Source organism: Panthera leo, chromosome A2 (assembly GCF_018350215.1).
Source record: "Panthera leo isolate Ple1 chromosome A2, P.leo_Ple1_pat1.1, whole genome shotgun sequence".
Classification (NCBI taxonomy): Eukaryota; Metazoa; Chordata; class Mammalia; order Carnivora; family Felidae; genus Panthera; species Panthera leo.
Window position 1 is genome coordinate 145,593,797 of NC_056680.1, and position 24,233 is coordinate 145,618,029.

General features: G+C 45.4%; 1 pseudogene; it reads left to right on the forward strand.

The window, feature by feature from the left end:
• The first annotated feature begins 1,274 nt into the window (after positions 1-1,274).
• On the forward strand, positions 1,275-23,852 carry LOC122213213 (annotated as a pseudogene).
• Positions 23,853-24,233: the final 381 nt, after the last annotated feature.

Here is a 24,233-nt window from a genome sequence, read left to right on the forward strand (position 1 = left end):
CTGCTCTGCTCCAGCATCAACCCTGCAGCCAACGGAGCTGTTCCTCTGACATGGCTCACGTCAGGCCTCCGAAAGTGCAGTTCCCGGTGCCTGGAAGGCCCTTCCTTACTTCATTCAGTGCTACAGACTGAACGTTCGTGTTCCCCCAGGACTTCTGTGTTGAAACCCTAATTCCCAATGTGACAGTATTTGTAAATGGGACCTTTTGGGAGTGATTTGGTCACGAGGGTGGAGAATTAGTGCCCTTGCAAGAGAAGACACACGAGAAATGATCTCTCCCTGCTCCCCCCCACCCCACCCCCCGCCATGTAAGGACGTAGCAAGAAGGCAGCTGTCTGAAACGGGGAAGGGCGTTCTCACCAAGAAGCCTACCCTGCTGGCTCCCTGATCTCAGATTTCCAGTATCCAAAACTGTGACACATAAAAGTCTATTGTTAGGCCACCCAGTTGATGCTATTGTCACAGCAGCCCAAAATGAGCAAGACACTCAGGTCTCTGGTTAAATATGACCTCCCCGGTAAGACCTGATGACTTAGCTAAACAGCAACATACCCCCCCCCCCCACCACTCCCTACCCCTTTACTCAGCTTTACCTTCCTCACGGCATTTATCATCATCTGACAACACATCCCATGTTCACTGGCTTACCGGGCGCCTCCCACACCAGAACAAAAGTTCAAAGCGGGCAGAGAGCTGAGTGATGCCAGCAAGATGGGGACATAGGTTGTTCCTGACTTCACACCCCATGACAACAACTAACATCTGTTCAAGAACAAGACACCACTGAGAGAATCCCGGAACACAGGGGTGAGGCTGAAGTGCCCCCTGCACCTCGGAGACCAAGGCAGACTGCATCAGAAGGAGAAGAGAAGCAGCCACATGTTGACCACGCTGCCCCGCCCCCGGGCCAGTGCAGCCCACGGAGAGGTCTCCCATGGGCCACCAGTTCCTCCAGTGGGAAAAGAGAACCCAGGAGGGACAAACAGCACGCCCGGCCCTGTGGGTCACTTTTAGGAGCCCCCTACTGTGATCTCCCACCACGAGGATCGCAGGGGAATCTGAGGGGCTCAAACACTGGGACTCCGACTGTGATGGAGGCTAGGGCAGGGGCTTCCAACAACCAGCACAAGGATCTTGACAGATGGAAGTTCATACCTGCAGGGTCCTAAGAGTAATCCCAACCAGTGGCTTTGCTCATCTGCAGAACCAAGTTGGGGGCGCACCCTGACTGGGGAACTTGGCAGGGTGCAGATCTGCCTGACTCGGATCCCCAGATGAGGAATCTTTCCACCCCAAGAGCCCAGTTTGCCCACACCCAGGGACCTGTGGAAAGGGTCTTCCAGACCCTGGACCAGAGTTGTGACCAGAGTGCTGGGGACAACTCCTGGAAGCTGTGTAGCCCAGCAACACTCTGGCTGAGAGACAGAGGTTCTGAGAGGCTCACCCCCAGAGCAAAGCCAGTACCAGGTATGGAGGCAGGGGGATTAATTCAGAGCCAAGGCTGAATGTAGCTTCTGGCCCCTCCCAACCAGAGCGCCTGTCTGGGGAAACTGAATTAGTCTAGAGTGGACCTTCCCGCTCCCGCCCAGGCAAGGGGGCTGGGGCATAGCTTCGCACACTGTGAAGACGGTCTTCTGGCCCCATCTGACCAGAAGGGCTGGTGACAACTCCTGGAAGCTGTACAGCCCAGCACAGCTCAGGCCAAGAGAAGAGCACTCGGAGTCAACAGTTTGCAGAGCAAAGTCAGAGACCCTATTCGGCCAGGGAACTTGGGGTACAGATCAGCTCCAGTGAAGACAACAAACAGAGCCTGACTGGTTTTACATTTACTTCTCCCACTGTGCCCAGGCAGGGAATTCACAGCCCTGCTCATCGCTGAATACAGCCCTCAGGCTGTCCCACCAGGGAACCTAACGGGAGCACCTGGGAAGCTTCAAAGCCCATTCAACAGCTCCACATACAACACCACCTGAACAGAGAGCAAAGCCCACGGCTTCTCCTGTTGGTAGAGCAAAACAGGTGGCCTCACCCAGGCAGGGAATTCAGGCACACTTTGGGCTGATTTAGGTCTCCAGGCAATGAGGTATATGGGCCCTGGGGCCCTTCCTGCTGCCCTGCCAGAGCAGGGAAGCTAGTTCACAGACCCATCTAAGACTCAATACAGTACCCAATTCCGACCATTTCTGACCAGAGAATCCAGGCAGTAACAGAAACCGTCCTACGGCCTCTCTTGCACGGGAACTAAGCCAGCAGTCCTACCCAACTGTTCTCAGCCAGTGACAGACACCCCCAACCCACATTCTCAGAGCTTAAACAGCTGCCTCCCCCCAAAATAGACCATAAGAGCAGGTCCCACCTGCCCCAAGATATTACCAGCAGACACACCCAGTAACTCAAATTGAGGTGACTGGTGAAGAATTCTCTCTGCCAGAGCAAATCTGAAAAGTCTGGAAGAGGAGCCCCATTATTTAAATATGCTGATATCAACATAAGGAATCGATGATCATGAAAAATCAGGTAAATATGACACCATGAAAGGTAAATAATAAGCTCCCATTACTTACTCTAAAGAAACAGAGATCTATGAACTGTTAGCCAAAGAATTCAGAGTAATTGTCTTAAAGTTTAGTGAACTTCAAGAAAATACAGACAGCTACACAAAATTAGGAAAACACCACATGAACAAAATGAGAATTTTGATAAAATAGCAACTATCAGGGGGAGGGCCTGGGTGGCTCAGTCAGTTGAGCATCTGGCTTTGGCACAGGTCACGATCTCATGGTTTGTGGGTTCAAGCCCTGTGTCGGGCTCTGTGCTGACAGCTCGGAGCCTGGAGCCTGCTTCAGATTCTGTGTCTCCCTTTCTCTCTCCCCCTTCCCCGCTTGCCACTCTATCTCTGTCTCTCTCAAAAAATACATGAACATTAAAAAAAAAAAATAGTAATAATAAAAAGAAGAAAATAGCAACCACCAAAAAAATAAAATAAAAACAAACCCAAAACCTAGAGTTAAAAAATACCTAACTGGGGGTGCCTGGGTGGCTCAGTCAGTTGGGCTTCCAACTCTTGGTTTCCGCTCAGGTCATGATCTCACGGTTCATGAGTTCGAGTCCCACGTCAGGCTCCTCACTGACAGTGTGGAGCCTGCTTGGGATTCTCTGTCTCCCTCTCTCTCTGCCCCTCCCTTGCTCACTCTTTCTTTCTCTCAAAATAAATAATAAATGAACATTAAAAAAAAAGAAAAACACATAACTGAACAAAAGAATTCAGTTTTGAATGTAGACTTAACCACACAGAAAGAAGAATCCGTAACCTGGAGGATAGGGCACTGGAAATTATGCAGTCAGAGGAACAAAAAGAAAAAAAATATAAAAGACTGAAGAAAGCCTATGGGAAGACAAGGAAAGGATTTTAAAAGCAGCAAGAGAAAAGAGAGAAGGTACATACAAGGGAACCCCCAAAGGGGCTCCTGGGTGGCTCAGCTGGTTAAGCGTCCAACTCTTGGTCTCAGCTCAGGTCTTCATCTCAGGGTTGTGAGTTCAAGCCCTGAGTTGGGTTCTGCATGGGACATGAAGTCTACTTTAAAAAATAAAAAAGGAACTCCCATAAGACTATCAGTGAATCTCTGAACAGAAACTTTTCAGGCCAGAAGAGTATAGTATATTAAAAATACTGAAAGAAAATAACTATCAACCAAGAATTCTGTACCTGGCAAAGCTGTCCTTCAGAAATGGAGGAACACTTTCCAGAACGAACAAAAGCTGAAGGAGTTCATTACCACCAGACCTGCCTTCCAAGAAATGCTAAAGGCAATGCTTTGAGTGAAAGGAAAAGAATGCTAATTAATACCAACAAAAAAACAACACAAAAAGGTAGTGTAATCCTCACTGGTAATGGCAAATATACAGTCACAGATTCTGCTGGCAAGATGCTAACAGTGGTGCATAATTCACTCACCAACTCCAGTTTAAAAGTGAAAAAAAAAAAAAGTGGGCAGAGGTGCTGTTTGGTGCCCTGTTCTATCCCATGTCCAGCACTCAGAGCAGTGCCTAGTGGGCAGCGATGCTGAATAAACCACTGAATAAATTCACTAAGTAGTTCTCACAGAACCATTTCTTAGAATAATCTGCGAACCGGCTGTCTGGAGTGAAGCAATAAAAACAAAAGGAGTCAAAGTGGGAGAGAGGGTGGGAACTACATTGATCGGAACATAGGAAACTGAAGCTAGTCCCTTAGAAAGAACCGAGGCCCCGTTCATGTCAGCACCCCAGGCCCAGCCCAGGATGTGAGCAGTTTAGGCTCCCAGGAAGGATGAACACAGGTGCTGGTCTCGGGCTAACTGCAAGAGATAAAATTGTACCATTAACAGTAACACTGTTCTCTTCAGTGATCCAGAAAGTAGTTCCTTTATACCCTCTGTGACAAATAACCCTATTTTTTTTCTCCTTCGGCTGTAAAGTACTTAAAATTTCAAACCTATAGTGAAGTAGAAGTTTGAATCTGGCTCTTAAGAAGGTAACAGAGGGGCGCCTGGGTGGCTCAGTCGGTTAAGCATCCAACTTCGGCTCAGATCATGATCTTGCTGTTCGTGAGTTCGAGTCCCGCATCAGGCTCTGTGCTGACAGCTCAGAGCCTGGAGCCTGCTCCAGATTCTGTGTCTCCCTCTCTCTCTTTGCCCCTCTCCCACTCGTGCTTTGTCTCTCTCTCTCTCTCTCTCTCTCAAAAATAAACGTTAAAAAAAATCTAAGAAAAAGAAGTTAACAGGGAGGCTTGTAAGATATTCTTGTAAGAATATGTTATGCATCAGAATCCTAGTGATAACAAATGCACTGTAAACTGAATAAGGTAATATAATTTCAGGCAATGCCACTGAAATAACGGAAGAATAAAAAACACTACGACTAATGGTTTCTAGCTAGTTAGAGTTCTCCCCATGCCTAACATTCAATGTGTTGAGAGTCTATTATTAGACCTTGAATTCTACTGTTCAGGGTCAGCCCTCCAACAGAGGCAATGTGGCAGAGGAGGAAAACTGTATTCACAGTGAGCTTTTGCAGCTCAAATGTCGGGCTGTCTTTCCCACTGGGTAACTTGCTGTTTAAGTGACCTTGACCAAATGATGTCACCTCTCAGAACCTCAGTTTTCAGCTCCATAAAATAAAGGCAAAAGAAAAAAAAAATGAGCAACTTCACAGGATTTTTTAAAGATTATATGAAGCGATGTAAATGAAATGCTCAGCCTACACTTTAACAGTCTTCATCATAATACACTGGAGTGACACATCTCAATGTTTCTCTCCTATGATCACCAGAAAGGCAGCTCTGTCATTGTCCTAGTGCTTACAGCCTCCCCAAGGGACCAGCTCTGGAACTAAATAGTGAATTAACCGATGATCAGTGTCTACTAAATGTTCCTATCTTTACGAAGAAATAATACAAAACAAGGGAAAGGGGCGTGGAATGAGGGAGTAAGGAGCCATGCAGAGGCAGCAATTAGAAGGAGCAACAGGGGAGTGGGCAGCAGCCCTCCAGAGCAGGTCAGAGAATGAGTACAAAGAAGTGTAAAGAAGAAGATCTGGGGGGTGCCTGGGTGGCTCAGCTGGTTAAGCACTAGACTTCAGCTCAGGACGTGATCTCACGGTTTGTGGGTTCGAGCCCCGCGTCGGGCTCTGTGCTGATAGCTCAGAGACTGGAGCCTGCTTCGGATTCTGTGTCTCCCTCTCTCTCTGCCCCTACCCCGTTTGCACTCTATCTCTGTCTCTCTCAAAAAATACATAAACATTAAAAAAAAAAATAAAAAGGTCTGGGGTCCACTCGGCAGAAGCAGGAGCCAAAACGCTCGCCTCACTACACCTCGATAATCTGCAAAGGCACCGGGGAGCCACCGAAGAGGACACATGTAGCACACTGTAATAGTAGCAAAACCCATCTATCTGGGAAACTCCTGCCTATTTCTAACCTGAAAGATGTCAATCACACTCTCCCCCACGTGCATGCAGAATAAACCCTGGGGGACTATTTCTGCAGAGGGCAGAACCATTCAGCAGCCAAGGGAGATGGCTACTGAACACGGCTCAGCACACGGTAGCCAGATCACAGAGCCGAGCCCCGTGGCCACACGAGCACGCACACACGCAGGCACACAGCATGAGTGCACTAGGGGCCTGCCCCCCTACAGTAAATCCCAGCTTTCTCCAGCAGAAGGCAAAGGACGGCAGTGTGAAAATGTTTTACTGTACTTGAAAAAGGAAACAGACATCTTGTAGTTGCCTTTTGACAGAAGTCAGCTTGACAAGAGATGAAACCACAAAGATGACTCAGACAGTATGAAAAGCAGAAGAAAAAGCAAGAGGCTGTCAGCTCACGGACACCAAGGGGAAAGGAGGAGGCTCAGGGGCAGGTAGGACTGACAGTCCTACTGCAGGAGTGCATCATCTGAGCAGAGTAAGTGGGGAGGAGGAGCAGTCAGAAGTTGGAAGAGAGCTTAGGAATAGTCACCATGAAGAATCAGAGTGGCAGACAGCTGCCCCGAAGAACAAGAAGCAACGGCCACACGGTGCTGAGCCACCACCTGAATTTATGCGACCAGGTGCCAATCTGCCCAGCTATATGGCTTTCTCTGGCACTACTCAGGAGCCCATGTGCAAGCCAAAGGACAAAATGGTCAGGGAGTATGAGTATAGGGTTTGGGCAAGACCGTGACTTAATACATGGACTATGGTTTCTAAGTTGAATCAGGAAGAAAATAAAGATGGAAAGGTACAGAGCAAAAGTGTCTGCAAACTAGAGGTCTCAGTAGGATCAAACGAGAGGTAGGGTCCAAGGTGGACGGACAGGAGGGTGTGGTCCAAAAGGACATCTCTGACTAACCGTCTGAGCCCCGAGTAGACAAGGCCTAGCGAGTGGGGAGATGGAGGAAGCTGGGGAGAAGTTGGGGAGATCGCTGGTGATGAGAAGCTCCAAGACAAGACCCATGCAGCCAAGGAAAATAGGTGGGTCATCCAATGAAGCCGAGGCAAGGTGGAAAACAGTGAGGCAGTCTCGAGCGAGGAGTGGGAGTCATGACAAAGTCAGCAGACTGTAATGGTTACAAGGGGACAAAGGACGATCATCCACATGGCTTGATGCTCAAAAAAGCCAGGAGTGGTTACAGAAAGGTAGCAAAGCGACAACCCAGTGCTGCCGAGCCAAGCACGGGGCCCGCCAACCCCACCTTCTGAACAGCTTTGTAACTGTGCAATGATAAAATTAACCTACCTAATTGGGCAGTTCCTGCCAACTTTTATTCTGGAAGAAATCAATCTTTCCCTGCATTTATTCAAAATATATACCAGTAGACTATTTCTACAGGTTACCAGAGGTTTCCTAAGATAAAATATCCAGTGTTGGGAAATTCATCTTAGAACGTTTGAAGGGGTCACACATTTACCCACATGCTGACAGAGTATAAGGAAATTAATACTATCATTAGGTTTTTTTTTAAATGCCAAGTTTTTACCATACCTTACACTAACTGGAAACAAAGGTTTGCCTCAACATTGAAATATATTTCCTTGTCATTTACATCAAAGACTGCAGGGATCTGGTATATTTTTACTATCTCCCTGTCTTCCGATATATTTTTTTTTTTTAATGTTTAGTTTTGAGAGACAGAGAGAGACAAAGGGTGAATAGGGGAGAGAGGCGGAGAAGAGGAGGAGACACAGAATATGAAGCAGGCTCCAGGCTCTGAGCGGTCACCACAGAGCCCGATAGGAGGCTCAAACCCATGAGCCGTGAGATCATGACCCGAGACAAAGTCGGACACTTAACAGACTGAGTCACCCAGGCGCCCCTCCCGGTCTTCCAATATTCTGTCACGGATTCAACCTACGAACTCATTTATGATGTAGTATTTTATGTTCCTAAAGAAGTATTTCGTGGCTCTTCCACTCCTCTGAATACATTTGTTCAGGTACTGCTTCCTTTGGGAAAATTTCATGGATACTCACACTTCTAGTCCCCATTTTCCCAACTAGACGCTACCCTGTCCTTCCAGGGCACTCCATGGGCAGGTCTGTTATCGCACTCAATACATCTGACTGTCAAACAAAACAGGCTTTATGACCTTGGGACAAGTACCTAACCTCTGAACTTTTTCATGTGTAAAACAGAGAAAATAATAGTAAGAACTTCAAAAGGCTTTTGTATCAATTCATGAGTTAAAGCTAATGCCTAGAAAGCACTTACAACATTACCTACATATAGTAAATGCTACAGAAGTGTTTTCTATTCTCTTAAGAATATTTATTTGTATGTCTCTATTTGTGGACTTATTAGCACCGTTAAGTTTATTTATTTTGAGAGAGAGACAGAGACAGACAGAGAGATGGAGAGAGAGAATGTGGGATGGGCAGAGGCAGAGAGGGAGAGAGAATCCCAAGCAGGTCCCATGCTGTCAAGCCGGGCTCAACATGGGCTTGATGGGGGGCTGGAACCCATGAACGTAAGATCATCACCTGAGCAAAACCAAGAGTCTGATGCTCAATCCACTGAGCAACCCAGGTGCCCCCAGCACCTTTAAAATAGGGACCAAGTCTTAATCTCTATCCCCAATGCCTAGTACGGTGACTGGCAAATCAGAGACATTCAGCAGATGAATGCATGAATCAATCAATAGGTCAATTTTTATCTCAAAAAATGTGAAAATGTAGATATTAAAAGTAACAAATTGAAGGATTACCTTCTTTATAACCTGCCTTGTTTAAAAATAAGTTTAGGCAGGTCATAAACTACAGCCTGACATTTCAAATAGGTAAAGGAAACAAGTTAAAATTAAGGGTAGAATTCTATTATCGATACCACCAAAAAGCCAGTGGACTTCTTTTATTCAGTGTTTATTTTTGAGAGAGAGAGAGAGCATGAGCCAGGGAGGGGCAGAGAGAGAGGGGGACAGAGGGTCCGAAGCAGGCTCTGCACTGACAGCAGAGAGCCCCATGCAGGGCTCAAACTCACAAATGTGAGATTACGACCTGAGCTAAAGTCAGACACTCTACTGACTGAGCCACCCTGGTGCCCCAGAAGTTAGTGGATTTCTTAAGAATGAAGTACACTTACATACATTTTGACTCTAAGAATTAGAAATTTTTCCCTTATGTTGTGAGGGTGGGGGGCCAAAGCCTTGGCTCCAGACCAGGATTTGCTATTCCATGTTTGTTTGTTTTTTAATGTTTTGAAATGTTTTATTTATTTTTGAGAGAGACACAGAGTGCAAGCAGGGGAAGGGCAGAGAGAGAAGGACACACAGAATCCGAAGCAGGCTCCAGGCCAGCCAGGCACCCTGGTTTTTGTTGGTTTTTTTTTTTTTTTTTTTTTTTTTTTTTTTTGAGAGAGAGACAGAGCTCAAGTGGAGGAGGGGCAGAGAGAGAGGAAGACAGAATCTGAAGCAGGCTCCAGGCTCTGAGCTGTCAGCACAGGGCCTGATGTGGGGCTCGAACCCACAAACCGTGAGATCATGACCTGAGCCGAAGTCAGACGCCCAACCGACTGAGCCACCCAGGCGCCCCAGGATTTGCTACTCCTAACTTCTTCCACAGATCCAGGAACTACGGGAGAGGAAAAAGCCGTAGCGACAAAGTTCACCTACTTCATCTGTCACATGTGTGCAAGAGCGGTGTCTCAGAGCTTTTGGTGATAGAAGGGTATCCACTGCATCCAAAAGAAAATACACATTATTGTGACAAAAAGCTCAAGATGTTCATAAAGTCCACGGGTACTCAGAGAAGTGGCTCTTCTCAGTGTCCAGCAGAAAAGGGCCATCTTCTACATTTCATCTTGTTGTCAACATTTCTAGAAAATACCTGATCTAGGATCATAACATAACCCTACTTAAACTGAGCACTGCTAATATTTAAATATTCTGGTGCTTTTCAGATTATTTCTAACACTACTGAAAATGAGTCTGTCACGTAGCAGGACTTTCCTCTTTCACTGGTCCATGCAAAAAGCCACCGTATTTGTTAAAATGGAATTCAATGAAAGTCCATGTTAAGTAAAGTCTGGGAGCGTTAGGGTTTCACAGTGGAAGAGAAATGCTTATCTTATCCTTATGGCCATCCAAGAAGAAAGCCACGCAAAAAGGATGAGAGTGAAGAGCTAGAGGGAAATCTCCAGCAAGCCAGGGCTATGTCTACTTGCTAGAAGAGTCCCAATCCAATTCACGGATGGCCCTTCCACTCTCGCCCTCACGTCCCAGGGCGGAATGTGCCAGCACAACCCAAGGTGGACTGATGCAACTCCAGCATCAGACACGTACAAATACAAGCATGAACAAAGAAGAAACAAATGATTAGCAAGCTTCTCTTCTCCACATGCTGCAAGTTCTGATGGCAACCAACTCAAATAGAGGCACACGAAAACATCATCTGCTTTTCCAAATAACTTCACAGCTAACTGAAATCACGTGAAGCAGTAACGTCTCTCCTACTTTCCCAAATAAGCCAGCATTAACACATATGAACATTCTCATCAGAGAAAGTGTTTAAAAGGTAAGGTTAAAGCACCACACCCACACCCCCCCACAGCCGCACCCTAATAATAGTGTGTTTTTCTATAATTAAGTAGTAAGCTTTTTTATTATTTTTAATGAACAAAACAAAAACTGAGGTCTCAATCTGACAAGGAGCACACCACCTGAGGATCAGACCTCCAAGTACGCACCCCCTAGTTCCTCATCCTTTAATTACTGCATACATGCTTCCCTAGGAAACCTCCTCAAAGAGGCTCAAAAAAACTCATTTCCGGGCTTGCAGGTATGACTCACTACCTCTTGTTCCCACAGAGTAAGTCCTCTTGAGTTCTTAGAGGCAGGTATTTTTGCAATCTGGGTAACATTTAAAAAACAAAAGGAGAATAATTATGTATTTTGAATACAGATTTCTAATGGGAATAAAAGCTAAGAATAGGTTCCTGTTCACATCAACTTTAGGAGAGAATTGTAGATTCTCAAATATGCCCATTCAATCTACATCAAGTAATTATGCAGTATTATTTTCACGGCAATATGTTGACATGAAAACGATTAAACGTGGTCATGAAAGAGACCAGAAAAGACGCTGGAACAGTAAGGCCCCGGACACAACAAAGGAGAGGACAGGCAGAGGGATGTGACCTGCCACCACCACCACCACCACCACCACCAAAAACACTGAAGAACTACCCCCAGGTCAGGTTCCCTGATGTTGCTTGCAAAGCGTCTACACCTCTGCCCAGAATGACACCACAACTTCAGGGAATAGTGACAAGAAAACACAGCACAGGTCACCCCGTGCCAACGGATCTGCGGCCTGGGGCAAGGGCATCTCTGAAGGTTCTATTTTAACCACAGCAGACGCACTGAAGGAGGTTCTGCCTGCAGACTTCTGAGGAAGGGCAGAATCCTTTGTAATCACAGCAAACTGTAGTAGGAATACGCTAACGACCTCGAGGCCAAGGCCAGATGATAAGCGAGGTTCTGAAACTGTCTCAGGACAGAGATGGGTCCCAATCCTTGGAGGGGGAAGGGCAGGCGACGGGGCCTAGGCCTGGAGGCGGAGCCACAAGGTCCACAGGGTCTTGGACCCCTTTCTCTGAACTCTTACCTCAACCTGGCTGCTGCTTCCAGAACCTTCTCAGCATCTTCTTCACAGTATCACATTTTCTTTCACTGTGACGAGAGCAGTCACCATTTAAAATTGAGTAAGTTAGGGGCACCTGGGTGGTTCAGTCGGTTAAGCATCCGACTTCAGCTCCGGTCATGATCTCGCGGTTCAAGCCCCGTGTCAGACTCTGTGCTGACAGTTCGGAGCCTGGAGCCCGCTTCAGATTCTGTGTCTCCCTCTCTCTGCCCCTCCTCCGTTCCACTCTGTCTCTCAAAAATGAACAAACGTTAAAAAAATATATATTTTTTTAAACTGAATAAGTTAAAACCAACTCTGCTGGAGGAAAACCAACTACTAACTTCCACCTCTACTCCCCAACTACCACACGAGGCGGTCTCAGAGCTGCTCCAGGCGGAGAGGTGGGGGAGGCCAAGGGGGAGACACGCCTGAACTCAAAGCTCTCGTCGGTTTTTTGAGGGAACATTAAAGCCTTCTCTCCTGCTAGCTTCTCTCCTGCTGCTCCTGCTTCACGCTGCAGCTAATCCACGCCCACGCTGATGGCTGGGGTTTAAACTCCTCTCACAGGCAATGGCTCCCTATTGCCCTCAGGATAAAAATCCAAACTCTCCTCAAGGTAGGTTAAAAAAGCTCTTCACCAGCAGCACCCTGAAAACTGGACTGCACTCCACTGTGACCTTGAACCTATTAAAGAAACACTGCCCCAAACCCGATCTGGAACAGAACCAAGTTGCTTACTATATAACGCCTAACATCCTAGTGGGAAGAAATCAACAGCTTTCCAGAGAAATCCTTTTTTCTAAGGCAATTTTTAAATGAACTTTAAGATTAAGGCTTGTTCTGGCGAACTCATTACCATTCACCTAGATGGCTATCAATTATCAACTAGACTAGTTAGAGTCTAAAGATTTTTCACCGGACATTCTTCCCAACGATGATTCAATCATTCCTCCTATAACAGACCCCCACCCCTACTAAGAGTGAATCTTTGAGTCTACCTACCAGGGGCCTCTTCCCTTGCACTGCAAAACTGTTATTAACACAATGTTGGCACGTGTGCTTAACTAAACTATCTGAAGAGTTTTAACAAACCCTGACCTCAAGCAGGTCTTAATGTCCTGCAGTTTCCAGCATGTTCCTTAGTCTCTAGCCTTTGTAGGCCTTTAAATACACAGCAACCTCCCCCCAGGAGCACCACCAGAGTCTGACATTTCCCCTGGCTCTCTGTCTTCTCCCAGTTTACTCGTATCCACCCTCCCAAACCTGGGTGTCTCATGTCCGTTTCTGCAGAAGGACGTCCTGAGTGTCTGGACTGCACGCCCTCCCCAGTGCTGTTATCACACTGCACTCCATTCCTCTCACTAGACTGGAAGCTTACTGAAGACAGCACTGGAGCTTTTTGTTTCTGTACACCCACCTCATCGCAGAGCCTGGCTCAAAATGAGCACGACCTAAACGTCTGTTGAATGAATGAATGCTAACAGCCCAGGGCAGGAGTCAACCTTCCGGGCAAAGGCGTTACATCCTCCGGTGCAACCCACTTTTAGGTGCTCTGATTTTGGATCAAGTTAAAATCAGACGGGTAACTTGACGTTAAGACTGACGTTTCTGCATCTTAGTGTTAAGGAGAGAGATGAAGCTGAAAAAAATTCACTGAAAGAGGTAATGACTGTGCAGCTTAAGAAACCATGCCTGAGAGGCACGCTGGTTCTGAAGACGGCCTCCCTCTGCACTGGGGTGGAACGGGAATCCACGAGGCAGCCCGGGCAGCACAATCTCGCACACCTGTCACACAGGGCCACTTAAACCTGAACGCTACCAAAACCACTAAAAAGAGCACAGACAGGCCAACAGAAGCTGACTTAAATGGGAGATTTCCTGAAATTTTACAACTAGAGGAAAAATACAGGGGGTTTTAGAGGAGAAGTAAAATGTAAAAGGGGGAAATTAAAGATGGATAACAATGTTAAAGCATCCTCCCAGATCTGAGTCTTCTTGGCACAAGAACATAAAAATTGAGTTTTCCATGAAAACATGTTAGGTAAGTTTTGGGGATGTAAAGGTTGAGAATGAACCGTGACAATTCAGGAGGAATTCTATTTTACCGTTTGTTGGCTTTGGAACAGGGCTGGGAGGACTTTTCAATGCCGTAGGGGAAAGGCAGTCTCTGTCGCCCACCCACTTCCCCCAACCTTTCCTCCCTCTGGAGCACCCTCCCTGAGAACAAACCCGCTGAGGCCTGTGCAGGTGCTGCAGGACAGGGCAGACCAGGCCCAGGGGCTGCTTTCTGCACACAGATGCGAGTCTTCCCCTCATGGAGGAAAACCTCCCAAGGGTGCTTGTAGATGGTAGGGTTGAAGACTACACTTTCAGGGATCGTTTCTATAGTCTGTTAGTAGATGGTAGGGTTGATGGCAGGCTCCTGTCTACCGCTGGGGGTTTTCACACATGATCCTGGGGGGGCAGGGTGACTGAACGGACAGAAAGGTAAACATAACGCTGTCCCTACACAAGCCATGGGGTCCCCTCACACAAGCTCAGGCAAGTACAGGGCACGGCACAGGTGGTCCACACACACTTTTTCTGGCTGACTTTCTCACAATATGTCATGGCTCTTCATCCAGTATATTCTCCCAAAAATGGCTCAGTGTTTATCATTTTTTTGAAGATCGCTTCAAGACCTTAGACACTGACCTGAATAGTAACTGCGGGAAGCCCATCTGCCAGATCTAAGCAGTAAAAATATGCCTTACTCTGAGCACAAAGGACAGGACAACCACGGCTAGCCAGGGAGGACACGGTTAGTGCCGTGGAAGGCAGGGAAAGGGGCTCCCGTCTCCAAAGTTCTAGAGTTCTCTTTACTCACTACAGAAGAGCTAGTATTCACCCAAAGATCTTTTATTTAATAGATCTTTAGCCTACCTGAGAACAAGTGAATTCATTTTTTTTATATTTCATTTTATACCACTCAGCCTTTCTCACTCTTGCACATCCACACTTAGAAAAAAGAATGAGTAATATTAAAACAAAGGAACGGTACACTGAACGGCCCTCGCACACCAAGACATAAAACGTATGTGATACTAGCCGACATTCTACACATCTATGAAAACTTTCAGGGAGACTTATAATAGAGCACGTGGGAATCCCCCACATGAATTTAAGAATCTTCTGACTGGACTGAAAGTAGACTTGAGGGGCCAGGGAAAGGATTTCCCCTGTGGTCGATTCAAAACGTTATTCTGTTTCTGAGTCGTCATACCAAATAACCATGAAGTGAGCAAAAACTCTCTTAAAATGTATTTTTTTGAATTCTCCCCCCTCCCCCAGTACTGAACTCTAAGACTGACTGAAAGACAAAATACTAGAACATACTCAAAATGGTTTCTTAAAAATAAGCTCACAATAAGTAGGAACATGAAGGTCTAATGTGCTGGAAACACACTCTAACCAGTCCAGCTAAATGAAAGATCCACAACTGTTGATGAAATTAAGGGTCTGCAGATGTGGATTTGCAAAACTGATCATTCTGGGGCATCACAAATTTCTCACAAGATTTTCTAAAACAGTAAGTTCCCGGGGCGCCTGGGTGGCGCAGTCGGTTGGGCGTCCAACTTCAGCCAGGTCACGATCTCGCGGTCCGTGAGTTCGAGCCCCGCGTCGGGCTCTGGGCTGATGGCTCAGAGCCTGGAGCCTGTTTCCGATTCTGTGTCTCCCTCTCTCTCTGCCCCTCCCCCGTTCATGCTCTGTCTCTCTCTGTCCCAAAAATAAATAAATGTTGAAAAAAAAAAAAAAAATTTTAAAACAGTAAGTTCCCTTAGAGCACATAAAATGTTGATTCAATGAACAAAAACCCAATTTATACATCATTTCAAGAACATTCCTGTCAGATGCTAAAACAATAATACATCATTCTTTTTAAATTCTTCTTTCCTTTTTAAATTCTTAGAAACTGACTTGAAAAGTAAATAAAGTCATTTGAGTTGTGTCCAAAAGGAGTAATCAGACCAAAAAAAATCAAAGTCATCAAGAAATTTACCCCACAAACAACACAACAAGTGATCTCTAATCTGAACTCCTAAGGTTCAGCTGCTTTCCAGGGGGCCAAGGCGTGTGGTAGGCTAGCTTATTATGATATTAGGACAGGTGTCGGAGAGCATTAAAACTCAAAAATGTTTAACACAATTTTATAATAGAAAGATTTCCATCACATTAAGTAGAATTAAGTATCTTGCAGTGTTTACTAGATAAGCTTCAGTATGGATAAAAATGTTCTTATGCTAAACTTTTTTTTCCCAACAGTAAGAGAGACATGAGGCTTCCTTGTGCTAGAAGAATAAAGTACAGGCTGTGCAACCATCTGAGCAGAACAAAGTAGGCTGTGTGGTACAGGAGATAGCGTACAGGCTATGAAGATTTTTACAATTTTTTTTTTAAAGTAAGCTCTATGCCCCATGTGGGGCTCGAACTCACAACCTGAGATCAAGAGTCGCTTGCTCACAGACTGAGCCAGTCAGGTGCCCCCAGGGTATGAAGATTTTTTTAATAAAACCAATAAACCAAACATAAAAGGAATGGAATGAAGACTCAATACAGCTACCAGATACTTCAAATCCCACTTAAGCCTAGGAAACTTTTATTTATTCTTAAGGCTTTAAACACAAAATCTATGCATTTGGAGTACAACAAAATAATAGACGTGGCTGAGACATAATAGGGCACAGATAGATGAGACAGTTAACGAAACTCTTAAATTGAGTCTACACTGTGCTTAGTGACTCGCTTCCAAAGAGCAGAGAATGGAAGAAGGTGGGATATAAATTTACACCTGGCAACACTACCCTGGCCAGGTGATCAAGGTCAACATCATGAGGGATAAGGCATATCCCCTTCATACAATGTGACAGGAATATCACTTCGCTTCTGTGGTCTTCCTCTCAAAACCCCATCAACTCCAGTCCAATCAGGAAAAACACGAGAAAAACCCAAACTGAGGGAAATTCTACAAGGTATCTGACCAGTACTCCCCAAACCGACCATGTCATCAGACACAAGGAGAGTCTGAGAAACTGTCACAGACCAGAAGAAGTGAAGTAGACCGGACAATAAAATGGAATGTGGATCCCAGAACAGGAAAACGACGTTAGGGAAAAACCAGTGAAATGTGGACAAAGTGCGGGTTTTAGTTAATAGTAACGTAGCAACGCTTGCTCTTTAATTGTGACAGATGTCACAGGATAATGTAAGAAGCAGCAGTTGGGGTAATGGGGTGAGGGGCATATGGGAGCTCTCCGTACTATCTTTGTAACTTTTCTTCAAGGCCGAAATTATTCTACATAAAGGGCTTCTTCGAACTTTCCAAAACTGAGTCCACAGCCCCAGTCGGATACTTGAGTGTGTTCAGTAGCACCGCTTCCACCAACACACAGAGGCTAAGACCCTGACCATCCGGTGCACTGACCCGCGGACACTCTGGCCAACTTGGGAACCTGCGTAGGATGCCAGGAGATCGCAGATGGCGTGCATGTGACAAGAACAAACATCTCTCAAGTGCCTAACACCCCCATCTGAAGTGAAAAATAGGCAGTTTTATGCAAGAAAAAAAAACAAAGGCTAAATGGGTTGGCCTGCAGCCATCAGTGCTCTGCGAGAACACATGACACACCAGCCTTCATCCCCACTTAGCAAATACCACTGCCAGAATCCAAGCAGGTGTGAAAAAGAGTTATGCAGACTTCCCTCGTGCCCACGAGCTTTGTAGCCTATTTCTTTACCCTAAAAAAGGTAAACCAGGGAAGTGAGGGCACAGAATTCCTTTAAGGATTGGTGGGAGAAAGGGGAGAGGGCAGGCCATATTAAAGAAAAACCAGGTCTTTGACCAAACAGCACGTCAGCTGTTACCTATTTGCAAGTATCTGTCCGGACAGGGAGCGTGTGGCACCATGTGAGCCGTGTTTTTTTAAGAAGGAGGCAAAGCCGCTGAAGTGCTGCTCAATATAGAAAAACGTTTTGTCTTTACAGAATAAACATGTGCTAGGATCCTGTTGGCTGCACCGAATTTCTTTAATTGCCCTGAATTTCAATCGAAAAGGAAATCTGGGGATTTATCTTCTCTAACCCAACAATTCCAGAATCTACAAACTAGAGGAACATGCAGTACTTATCAGGCCAGAAACTTTACATACAAACATCTTCAAGTTTCTTCAGAAAATGAATATACTGTCAATCAAAATTATAACAGTTTTAAAGGGACAGTGGCCAATTACTTAAAGTTCAGGGGGGAAAAAGTGGTGCAGAAATAGCCTAGGAAAATCTGAAAAAGTGTGATGATGATGATGATGAAGGAGGAGGAGGAGGAGGAGGAGGAGGAGGAGGAGGAGGAGGAGGAGGAGGAGAAGGAGAGGGGAGTCTTGTTCTAGTAGCTGTGATCATTCCAACAGTGTGGTACTGGCTTGAACCGACAGGTCAACGCAGAAGAAAACACCTCTGAAAATAAAGCAAACATTAAAAACTGGTTCACTTACTCAAACATTTACGGTGTGCACTGTTGATGGCTGCTGGGTGGTGACACAAAACAGGCAAAGACAGTCAAACCAAAAGGACAAAGTACACGAAAACTGGTTAACCATATGGGGAGGAAATCAGTTAGATACTTTTCTCGCACCTTACACCTGAACACATCTCAGATAAATACTTAATTATATACAATATCCCAGCAGTACTAGAATAAAACGTAGCTGCATGTGTAATTTTGTCATGAGAAAGATGGAGTTCCAGAATAATCACTGTGAAACATGTTCATCTAAATGTCACGATTAAATGACTCTCTAGCCACGTGGATTATCGTGTAGTTGTTAAATTGTTGGTGAAGACATTTATTTATTAACATGAAAGTGTATTCAAGTAGAAAGGTAAGTTACAAAAATGTTGTGTACAGTAAGAGGACCTACATATGGGTATTAAAGAAAACAGTGAGGGGCGCCTGGGTGGGCTCAGTCGGTTATGCGTCTCTCTCTCTTTTTTTAATGTTTATTTATTACTTTTGAGAGAGAGAGAGAACGGGGGAGGGGCAGAGAGAGAGGAGATAGAGAATCCCAAGTAGGCTTCCTCCATACTGTCAGCACAGAGCCCACATGGGGCTCGATTTCATGAACCGTGAGATCCTGACCTGAGCCAAGAGCAAGAGCCAGACGCTCAACCGACTCGAGCCACCCCGGGCGCCCGACTTAAGTGTCCACCGGACTCTGGGCTGACACTGCGGAGCCTGCTTGGGGATTCTCTCTCTCCCTCTCTCTGCCCCTCCCCCGCTCGTGCTTGCTCTCTCAAAATAAATAAATAAACAGTAAAAAAAAGAAAACACTGGGAAACACCCACTGTTCTACAAAGATGCCAGTTCTCCTCAAATGAATCTATAAATTCAGCGCATGAACTCAACCAAAGGAAGGTTTTTCATTGGACGCAACTCTAAAATGCGTATCAGAGATCTAAAGACAAAAAGTAACAACAGTTTTAAAGAACAAAGAGAGGGGAGGATTGGTTCTACCAAAAAACAACACAACACAGAGAAATAAAGACAATAAAAAAAGTGTGAAATTGGAGCGGGGGGAAAAAAACAAGTAGACCAGAGCACAAGATAACCCCCAAAAGGTCTCCACAAATAGACCACAGGACCTCACCGCACTGTGGTGCAGCCAAGATGAACCGGTTCACGAGCACTGCCAGGAAAACCTGCTGTCCAGAGAAAAATAACATGAGGTTTCTAGACCTCCCAACAGACACATAACTCCATTTTAAATGGATTGCAGGTGAAACTGTGGAAAGCAAAACTTTCAAAACTTGTAGTAGAAAACAGAGGAGAATATTTCTATACGACCGAGCCTAAGGAAGTATTTTAAAAATAAGACACAAAGAAACAATGCCAAAGAAAAGGACTAGTTAAATCTGACTGCATCTAAAGGAAACTCTTATTCAGCGAAATGTATTATTTCAAAAGTGAACAATTAAGCCCCAATCCAGGAGGAAAGTATACACATAGAGATAACAAAGAATGGATAAGAAAAATATATAAAGACTGTCTACAAATTAACTTAAAAAAAAAAAAAAAAAGAGGGGCACCTGGATGACTCAGTCAGTTAAACGTCCAGCTCTCAATCTCAGTCCAGGTCATGATCTCATGGCTTGTGGGTTCAAGCCCCATGTCAGGCTCTGCATTGATAGTGCAGAGACTGCTTGGGATTCTCTCTCTCTCTCTCTCTCTCTCTTTCTCTCTCTCTCTCTCCCCCGCCCCCGCTCTCTTGCTGTCTCTAAAAATAAATTTAAAACACTGTTTAAAAAGCATAAAATAAAAAAATAATAATAAAATAAAATAAAATAAAATAAAATAAAATAAATAAAATAATAGGAAAATGGGCACGTAATTGGAATTCACACTTCACAGTAGAAACCCCAGGAGCTAACAAACACATAAATTCTCAATCTCGCCAGAATTCAACAAAATTCTAATTAAAACCACACTGAGATACCATTTCATATCCATGAAACTGGAAAAATTAGTCTGACAATAACAAGTGTCTTAAGGGTATAAAGCAAGGTAAAACCACTTTAGTGAGAAATTTCATTACAGTGTAGTTATGAAAGTTAAAGTTGTCCATATCCTAAGACCCAGGAATTTTCTGGTTACATAACCCAGATGAACTTAAGTACATACATTAAGGAGATATATAAAAAATGTTCATAGCCACATTTTTTTTTAACAGTGAAACACTGCAAAACTTCAATGTCAGTCAATAGGGAAATCTATTTAAAAATTATGACATATTTATAAAACTGAATACCGTAGGGGCGCATGGGTGGCTCAGTCAGTTAAGCATCCAACTTCAGCTCACATCATGATCTCAAAGTTCATGGCTTCGAGCCCCGCGTCAGGCTCTGTGCTGACAGCTCGGAGCCTGGAACCTGCTTCTTGCTTCTGTCTCTCCCTCTCTCTCTACCCCTCCCCGACTCAGACTCTATCTCTCTCCCTCTCTCTCTCAAAACTAAGTAAACGTTTAGGGAAAAAACTGAATATTGTAAGACCATTAATATGGGTGACTACAGCTACGGACATTAATATGAACAAATCTCAAAAAAACGTAAAATTGAGAGGCACCTGGGTAACTCAGTCGGTTAAGCGTCCAAGTCTTGACTTCGACTCAAGTCACAATCTCCCGGTGGTGAGATGGAGCCCTGCATCTGGCTTAGTGTGAAACCTGCTCGAATTTCTTTCTCTCTCCCTCTCTCTCTCTCTCTCTCTGCTCCACCCCTGCTCACGCTGTCTTTCTCAAAATAAAATGAACAAACCTTAAATAAAATAGTATTGGGCCAAGAAGGCAAGAACAGAACACACAACATGCACCGCGGCGAACCCTGAGATCTTTGTGCCGCTAGGTCTCCTTTAGCGCTGAAGGGCTTCCTCCCCCAGCCACTGGGAGTGCTGCAGGCTGACAGTTCTCAGCTGAGCAGGGTCACCTCACCCAAGTCATGTCCCCTCTCCAGGGGCAGCTCAGTGCCTGACCCCTCACCCAGAGCTGGGGCAATTCTGAAGGGCCAGCCCGCCTCTCCACTCCCCTTGGGATGGGCTGAGGGCTTCCTTGTGACTGCACCGCAGCCCAGTCTCTCTCTCTGCCCAGTCCTGCTTCCGTCTCTTTCGCGGGCATTAATCCTAAAACTTCCTTAGTAAACTTCCTGCGTGTTTATCTGCTTCTCAGAGTCTGCGTTCCTTGGAACTCTACTTTCTTTCAACAGATACAATTTATATCTTGTTTGAAAACATGCGCCACAGCAAATTTAGGAAGGCTGAAATCATACCAAGTATATTTTCTGACCACAGTGGAATGAAACCAGAAATCAAAAGCAGAAGGAAAACTGGGAAAACTCACAAGCATGTGAAAATTAACTGCCACGCTCTTGAACAACCAATGGGTCACAGACGAAATCAAAAGGAAAGTTAGCAAATATCTTGGAAAAAAAAAAAAACGAAAATGAAAACACAACATATTAAAACTTCCGGGATAGGACAGAAGCAATACTAAGAGGGAAGTTTTTGGTGATAAACACCCATGTTAAGAAAGAGGAAAGATTCCCAAATAAATAAGCTAACCTTGTACCTCAAGGAACTTGAAAAAGAGCAAACTAAAGTCTAAAGTTAGCAGCAAGAAAGAAAGAATAAAGATTAGAGCATAAATTAAAAAAGAGAGCAAATGGGGGGGAAAAAAGGCTAAAACTTGTTTTTTTAAAAAAGAGCAACAGCGGGGCGCCTGGGTGGCGCAGTCGGTTAAGCGTCCGACTTCAGCCAGGTCACGATCTCGCGGTCCGTGAGTTCGAGCCCCGCGTCAGGCTCTGGGCTGATGGCTCGGAGCCTGGAGCCTGTTTCCGATTCTGTGTCTCCCTCTCTCTCTGCCCCTCCCCCGTTCATGCTCTGTCTCTCTCTGTCCCAAAAATAAAATAAAAAAAAAAACTTTGAAAAAAATAAAAAATAAAAAAGAGCAACAGAATTGGCAAGCCTTTAGCTAGACTAAGGAAAAAAAGAATGCTCAAATAAATAAAATCAGCAATGAAAGAGGAGACAATATAACTGATGCCACAGAAACTAAAAGGATCTGTGCTTTTGGATCATATCCATTAACAAACTGGATAACCTAGAAGAAATGGAAAAAATCCTAGAAATACACAACCTGCAGAGACCAAATTAAGAAGAAACAGAAAATTTGAACAGATCTCTAACTAGTAAGGAAGTTCAATCAGTAATCCAAGGCGCCCCAACAAAGAAAAGCACGGGACCAACAGCTTCCCTGGTGAATTCTACCAAATATTTAAAAAGGCACTAAAGTGAATTCTTCTCAAACTGGTCCTGGCGTAAAGACCGACATGGAGACGAATGGAACCAAAGAGGGAGCCCAAAAATACACCCACACGTATACCCTGCAACTGATCTTTAATAAGAGTGCCAGGAGGAAGAGGACACAAAAGGGAAAGGATAATGTCTTCAATTAATAATCAGAAAAACTGGATATCCTCATGCAAAGGAATGAAACTGGACCCTGATCTCACACCACATGCAGAAGTCAACTCAAAGTGGGTGAGAGGCTGAATCCTAAGGCCTGAAGCTGGACGACTTCTAGAAGAAAACACAGGAAGAGGATGCCTACAGAACAGCACCTCTGTCTGTCTGCCTTGCCCTTAGTTCCATCACTCCAAACCCACCTACCAAGGACCCAGAACCTGCCCACCCCAGGAGAAGAGAGACCTTCTAGCTGGGTACCCCCAGTCGAGAGGGTACTTCCAAACATTGCACGTTGCACGTCCAAACGTTAGCAGGGTATCTTAAGCAACCACCTTACACAGTCAATGGGCTGAGTCTGACCACTTCGGGCACGTACCTGCTGCGCCCCTCAGTGGGCCACCTGGCCACCCCCCACCCCCCAGAGTCAGGAGAGGATAACGTTCACCCAGGTGCAGCCAGACACGCTCGAAGTGCTGTCTGCTAAGACCTGGTACCCTGACATCTTCATGCCGTGGAGGTGGTGCTGAAAATCAGCTTGTCCAGGTCCAGGATAAAGAACCAGGCTTAAGAATCAACGGGCTAAGTGCTGCCAGTAGCAGCAGCAACAACAGAAGGGAGGTCAAAACAAAGTCAAACAAAGCCAAAATGAAGAAACCTCCAGATCAGGAACCGAGTTCACAGAGTGGAACAAGCAGCCAATTCGCTCCCTTCTCTAGAACCTCAGTGCCCACCGTTTCCAGAAGCAGTGTTCTTGAGTCTATCTGGACTCCAGATTCTGTCTCCCCACTGTCATATTCCCTGTCCCCCTCCTCTTCCTGCATACACAGGTCCTATCCTGTGATCCATACACAGGCTTCAGATGACGGTCAAGGATATGCTGCTCAGCTTCCTATTTGGGGGCACGGGCCAAGGATGTTACCTGACCCCCATGTGTCACCAGCTTCCTGGACCGGGGGACACACTCAGCCCTGTGGGTACCGGTGCAGTCACCAGCTATCTCAACCAGTCCTTAGCTTCTCTTTCCACCCAGGGTTATGGAGCTTCAAGCTCGCGTTTTAATTCAACCACTGATTGCTTGGATTGTAAGGACCCAACTGCCTCCTGGAAGCTTCCCTTCAATGCTCGCTGCCTGGATTATAAAGATCAGACATTTTCATAGCAATTCCAGGTTTTATGAAGTCCTGCAGAAGCTCTTTTTGTGAGTGATTTTCAAAGAGACCGGGCTGGACGTTCCAGTGTCAGCCAGGCATTAGCTCAAAGAGTTAGAGGTGATGATGCTCTGACCTTCTGATCAACGTTCCGGGAGTCACAGGAGGAGGAATGAAGGCCCTGAGAGGGACCTACCAACCAGCAGCCTGAAATGGACAGAGAGGACTACTTAGGATCCTGGCGTAGTTTTAGATCACTGGTTCTCCTGACTTGCAAAACGATCAAAAGCATTCCAGCCATGTGCAGCCAAACACCAAACGAAAAGGTGAGGGAAAGGAGGGAGGGAAACAGCCTTCCTAAGCAGAGGTGTTCCAATGCTCTGGCCAATCTCTGGCTGAACCTTAGGAAT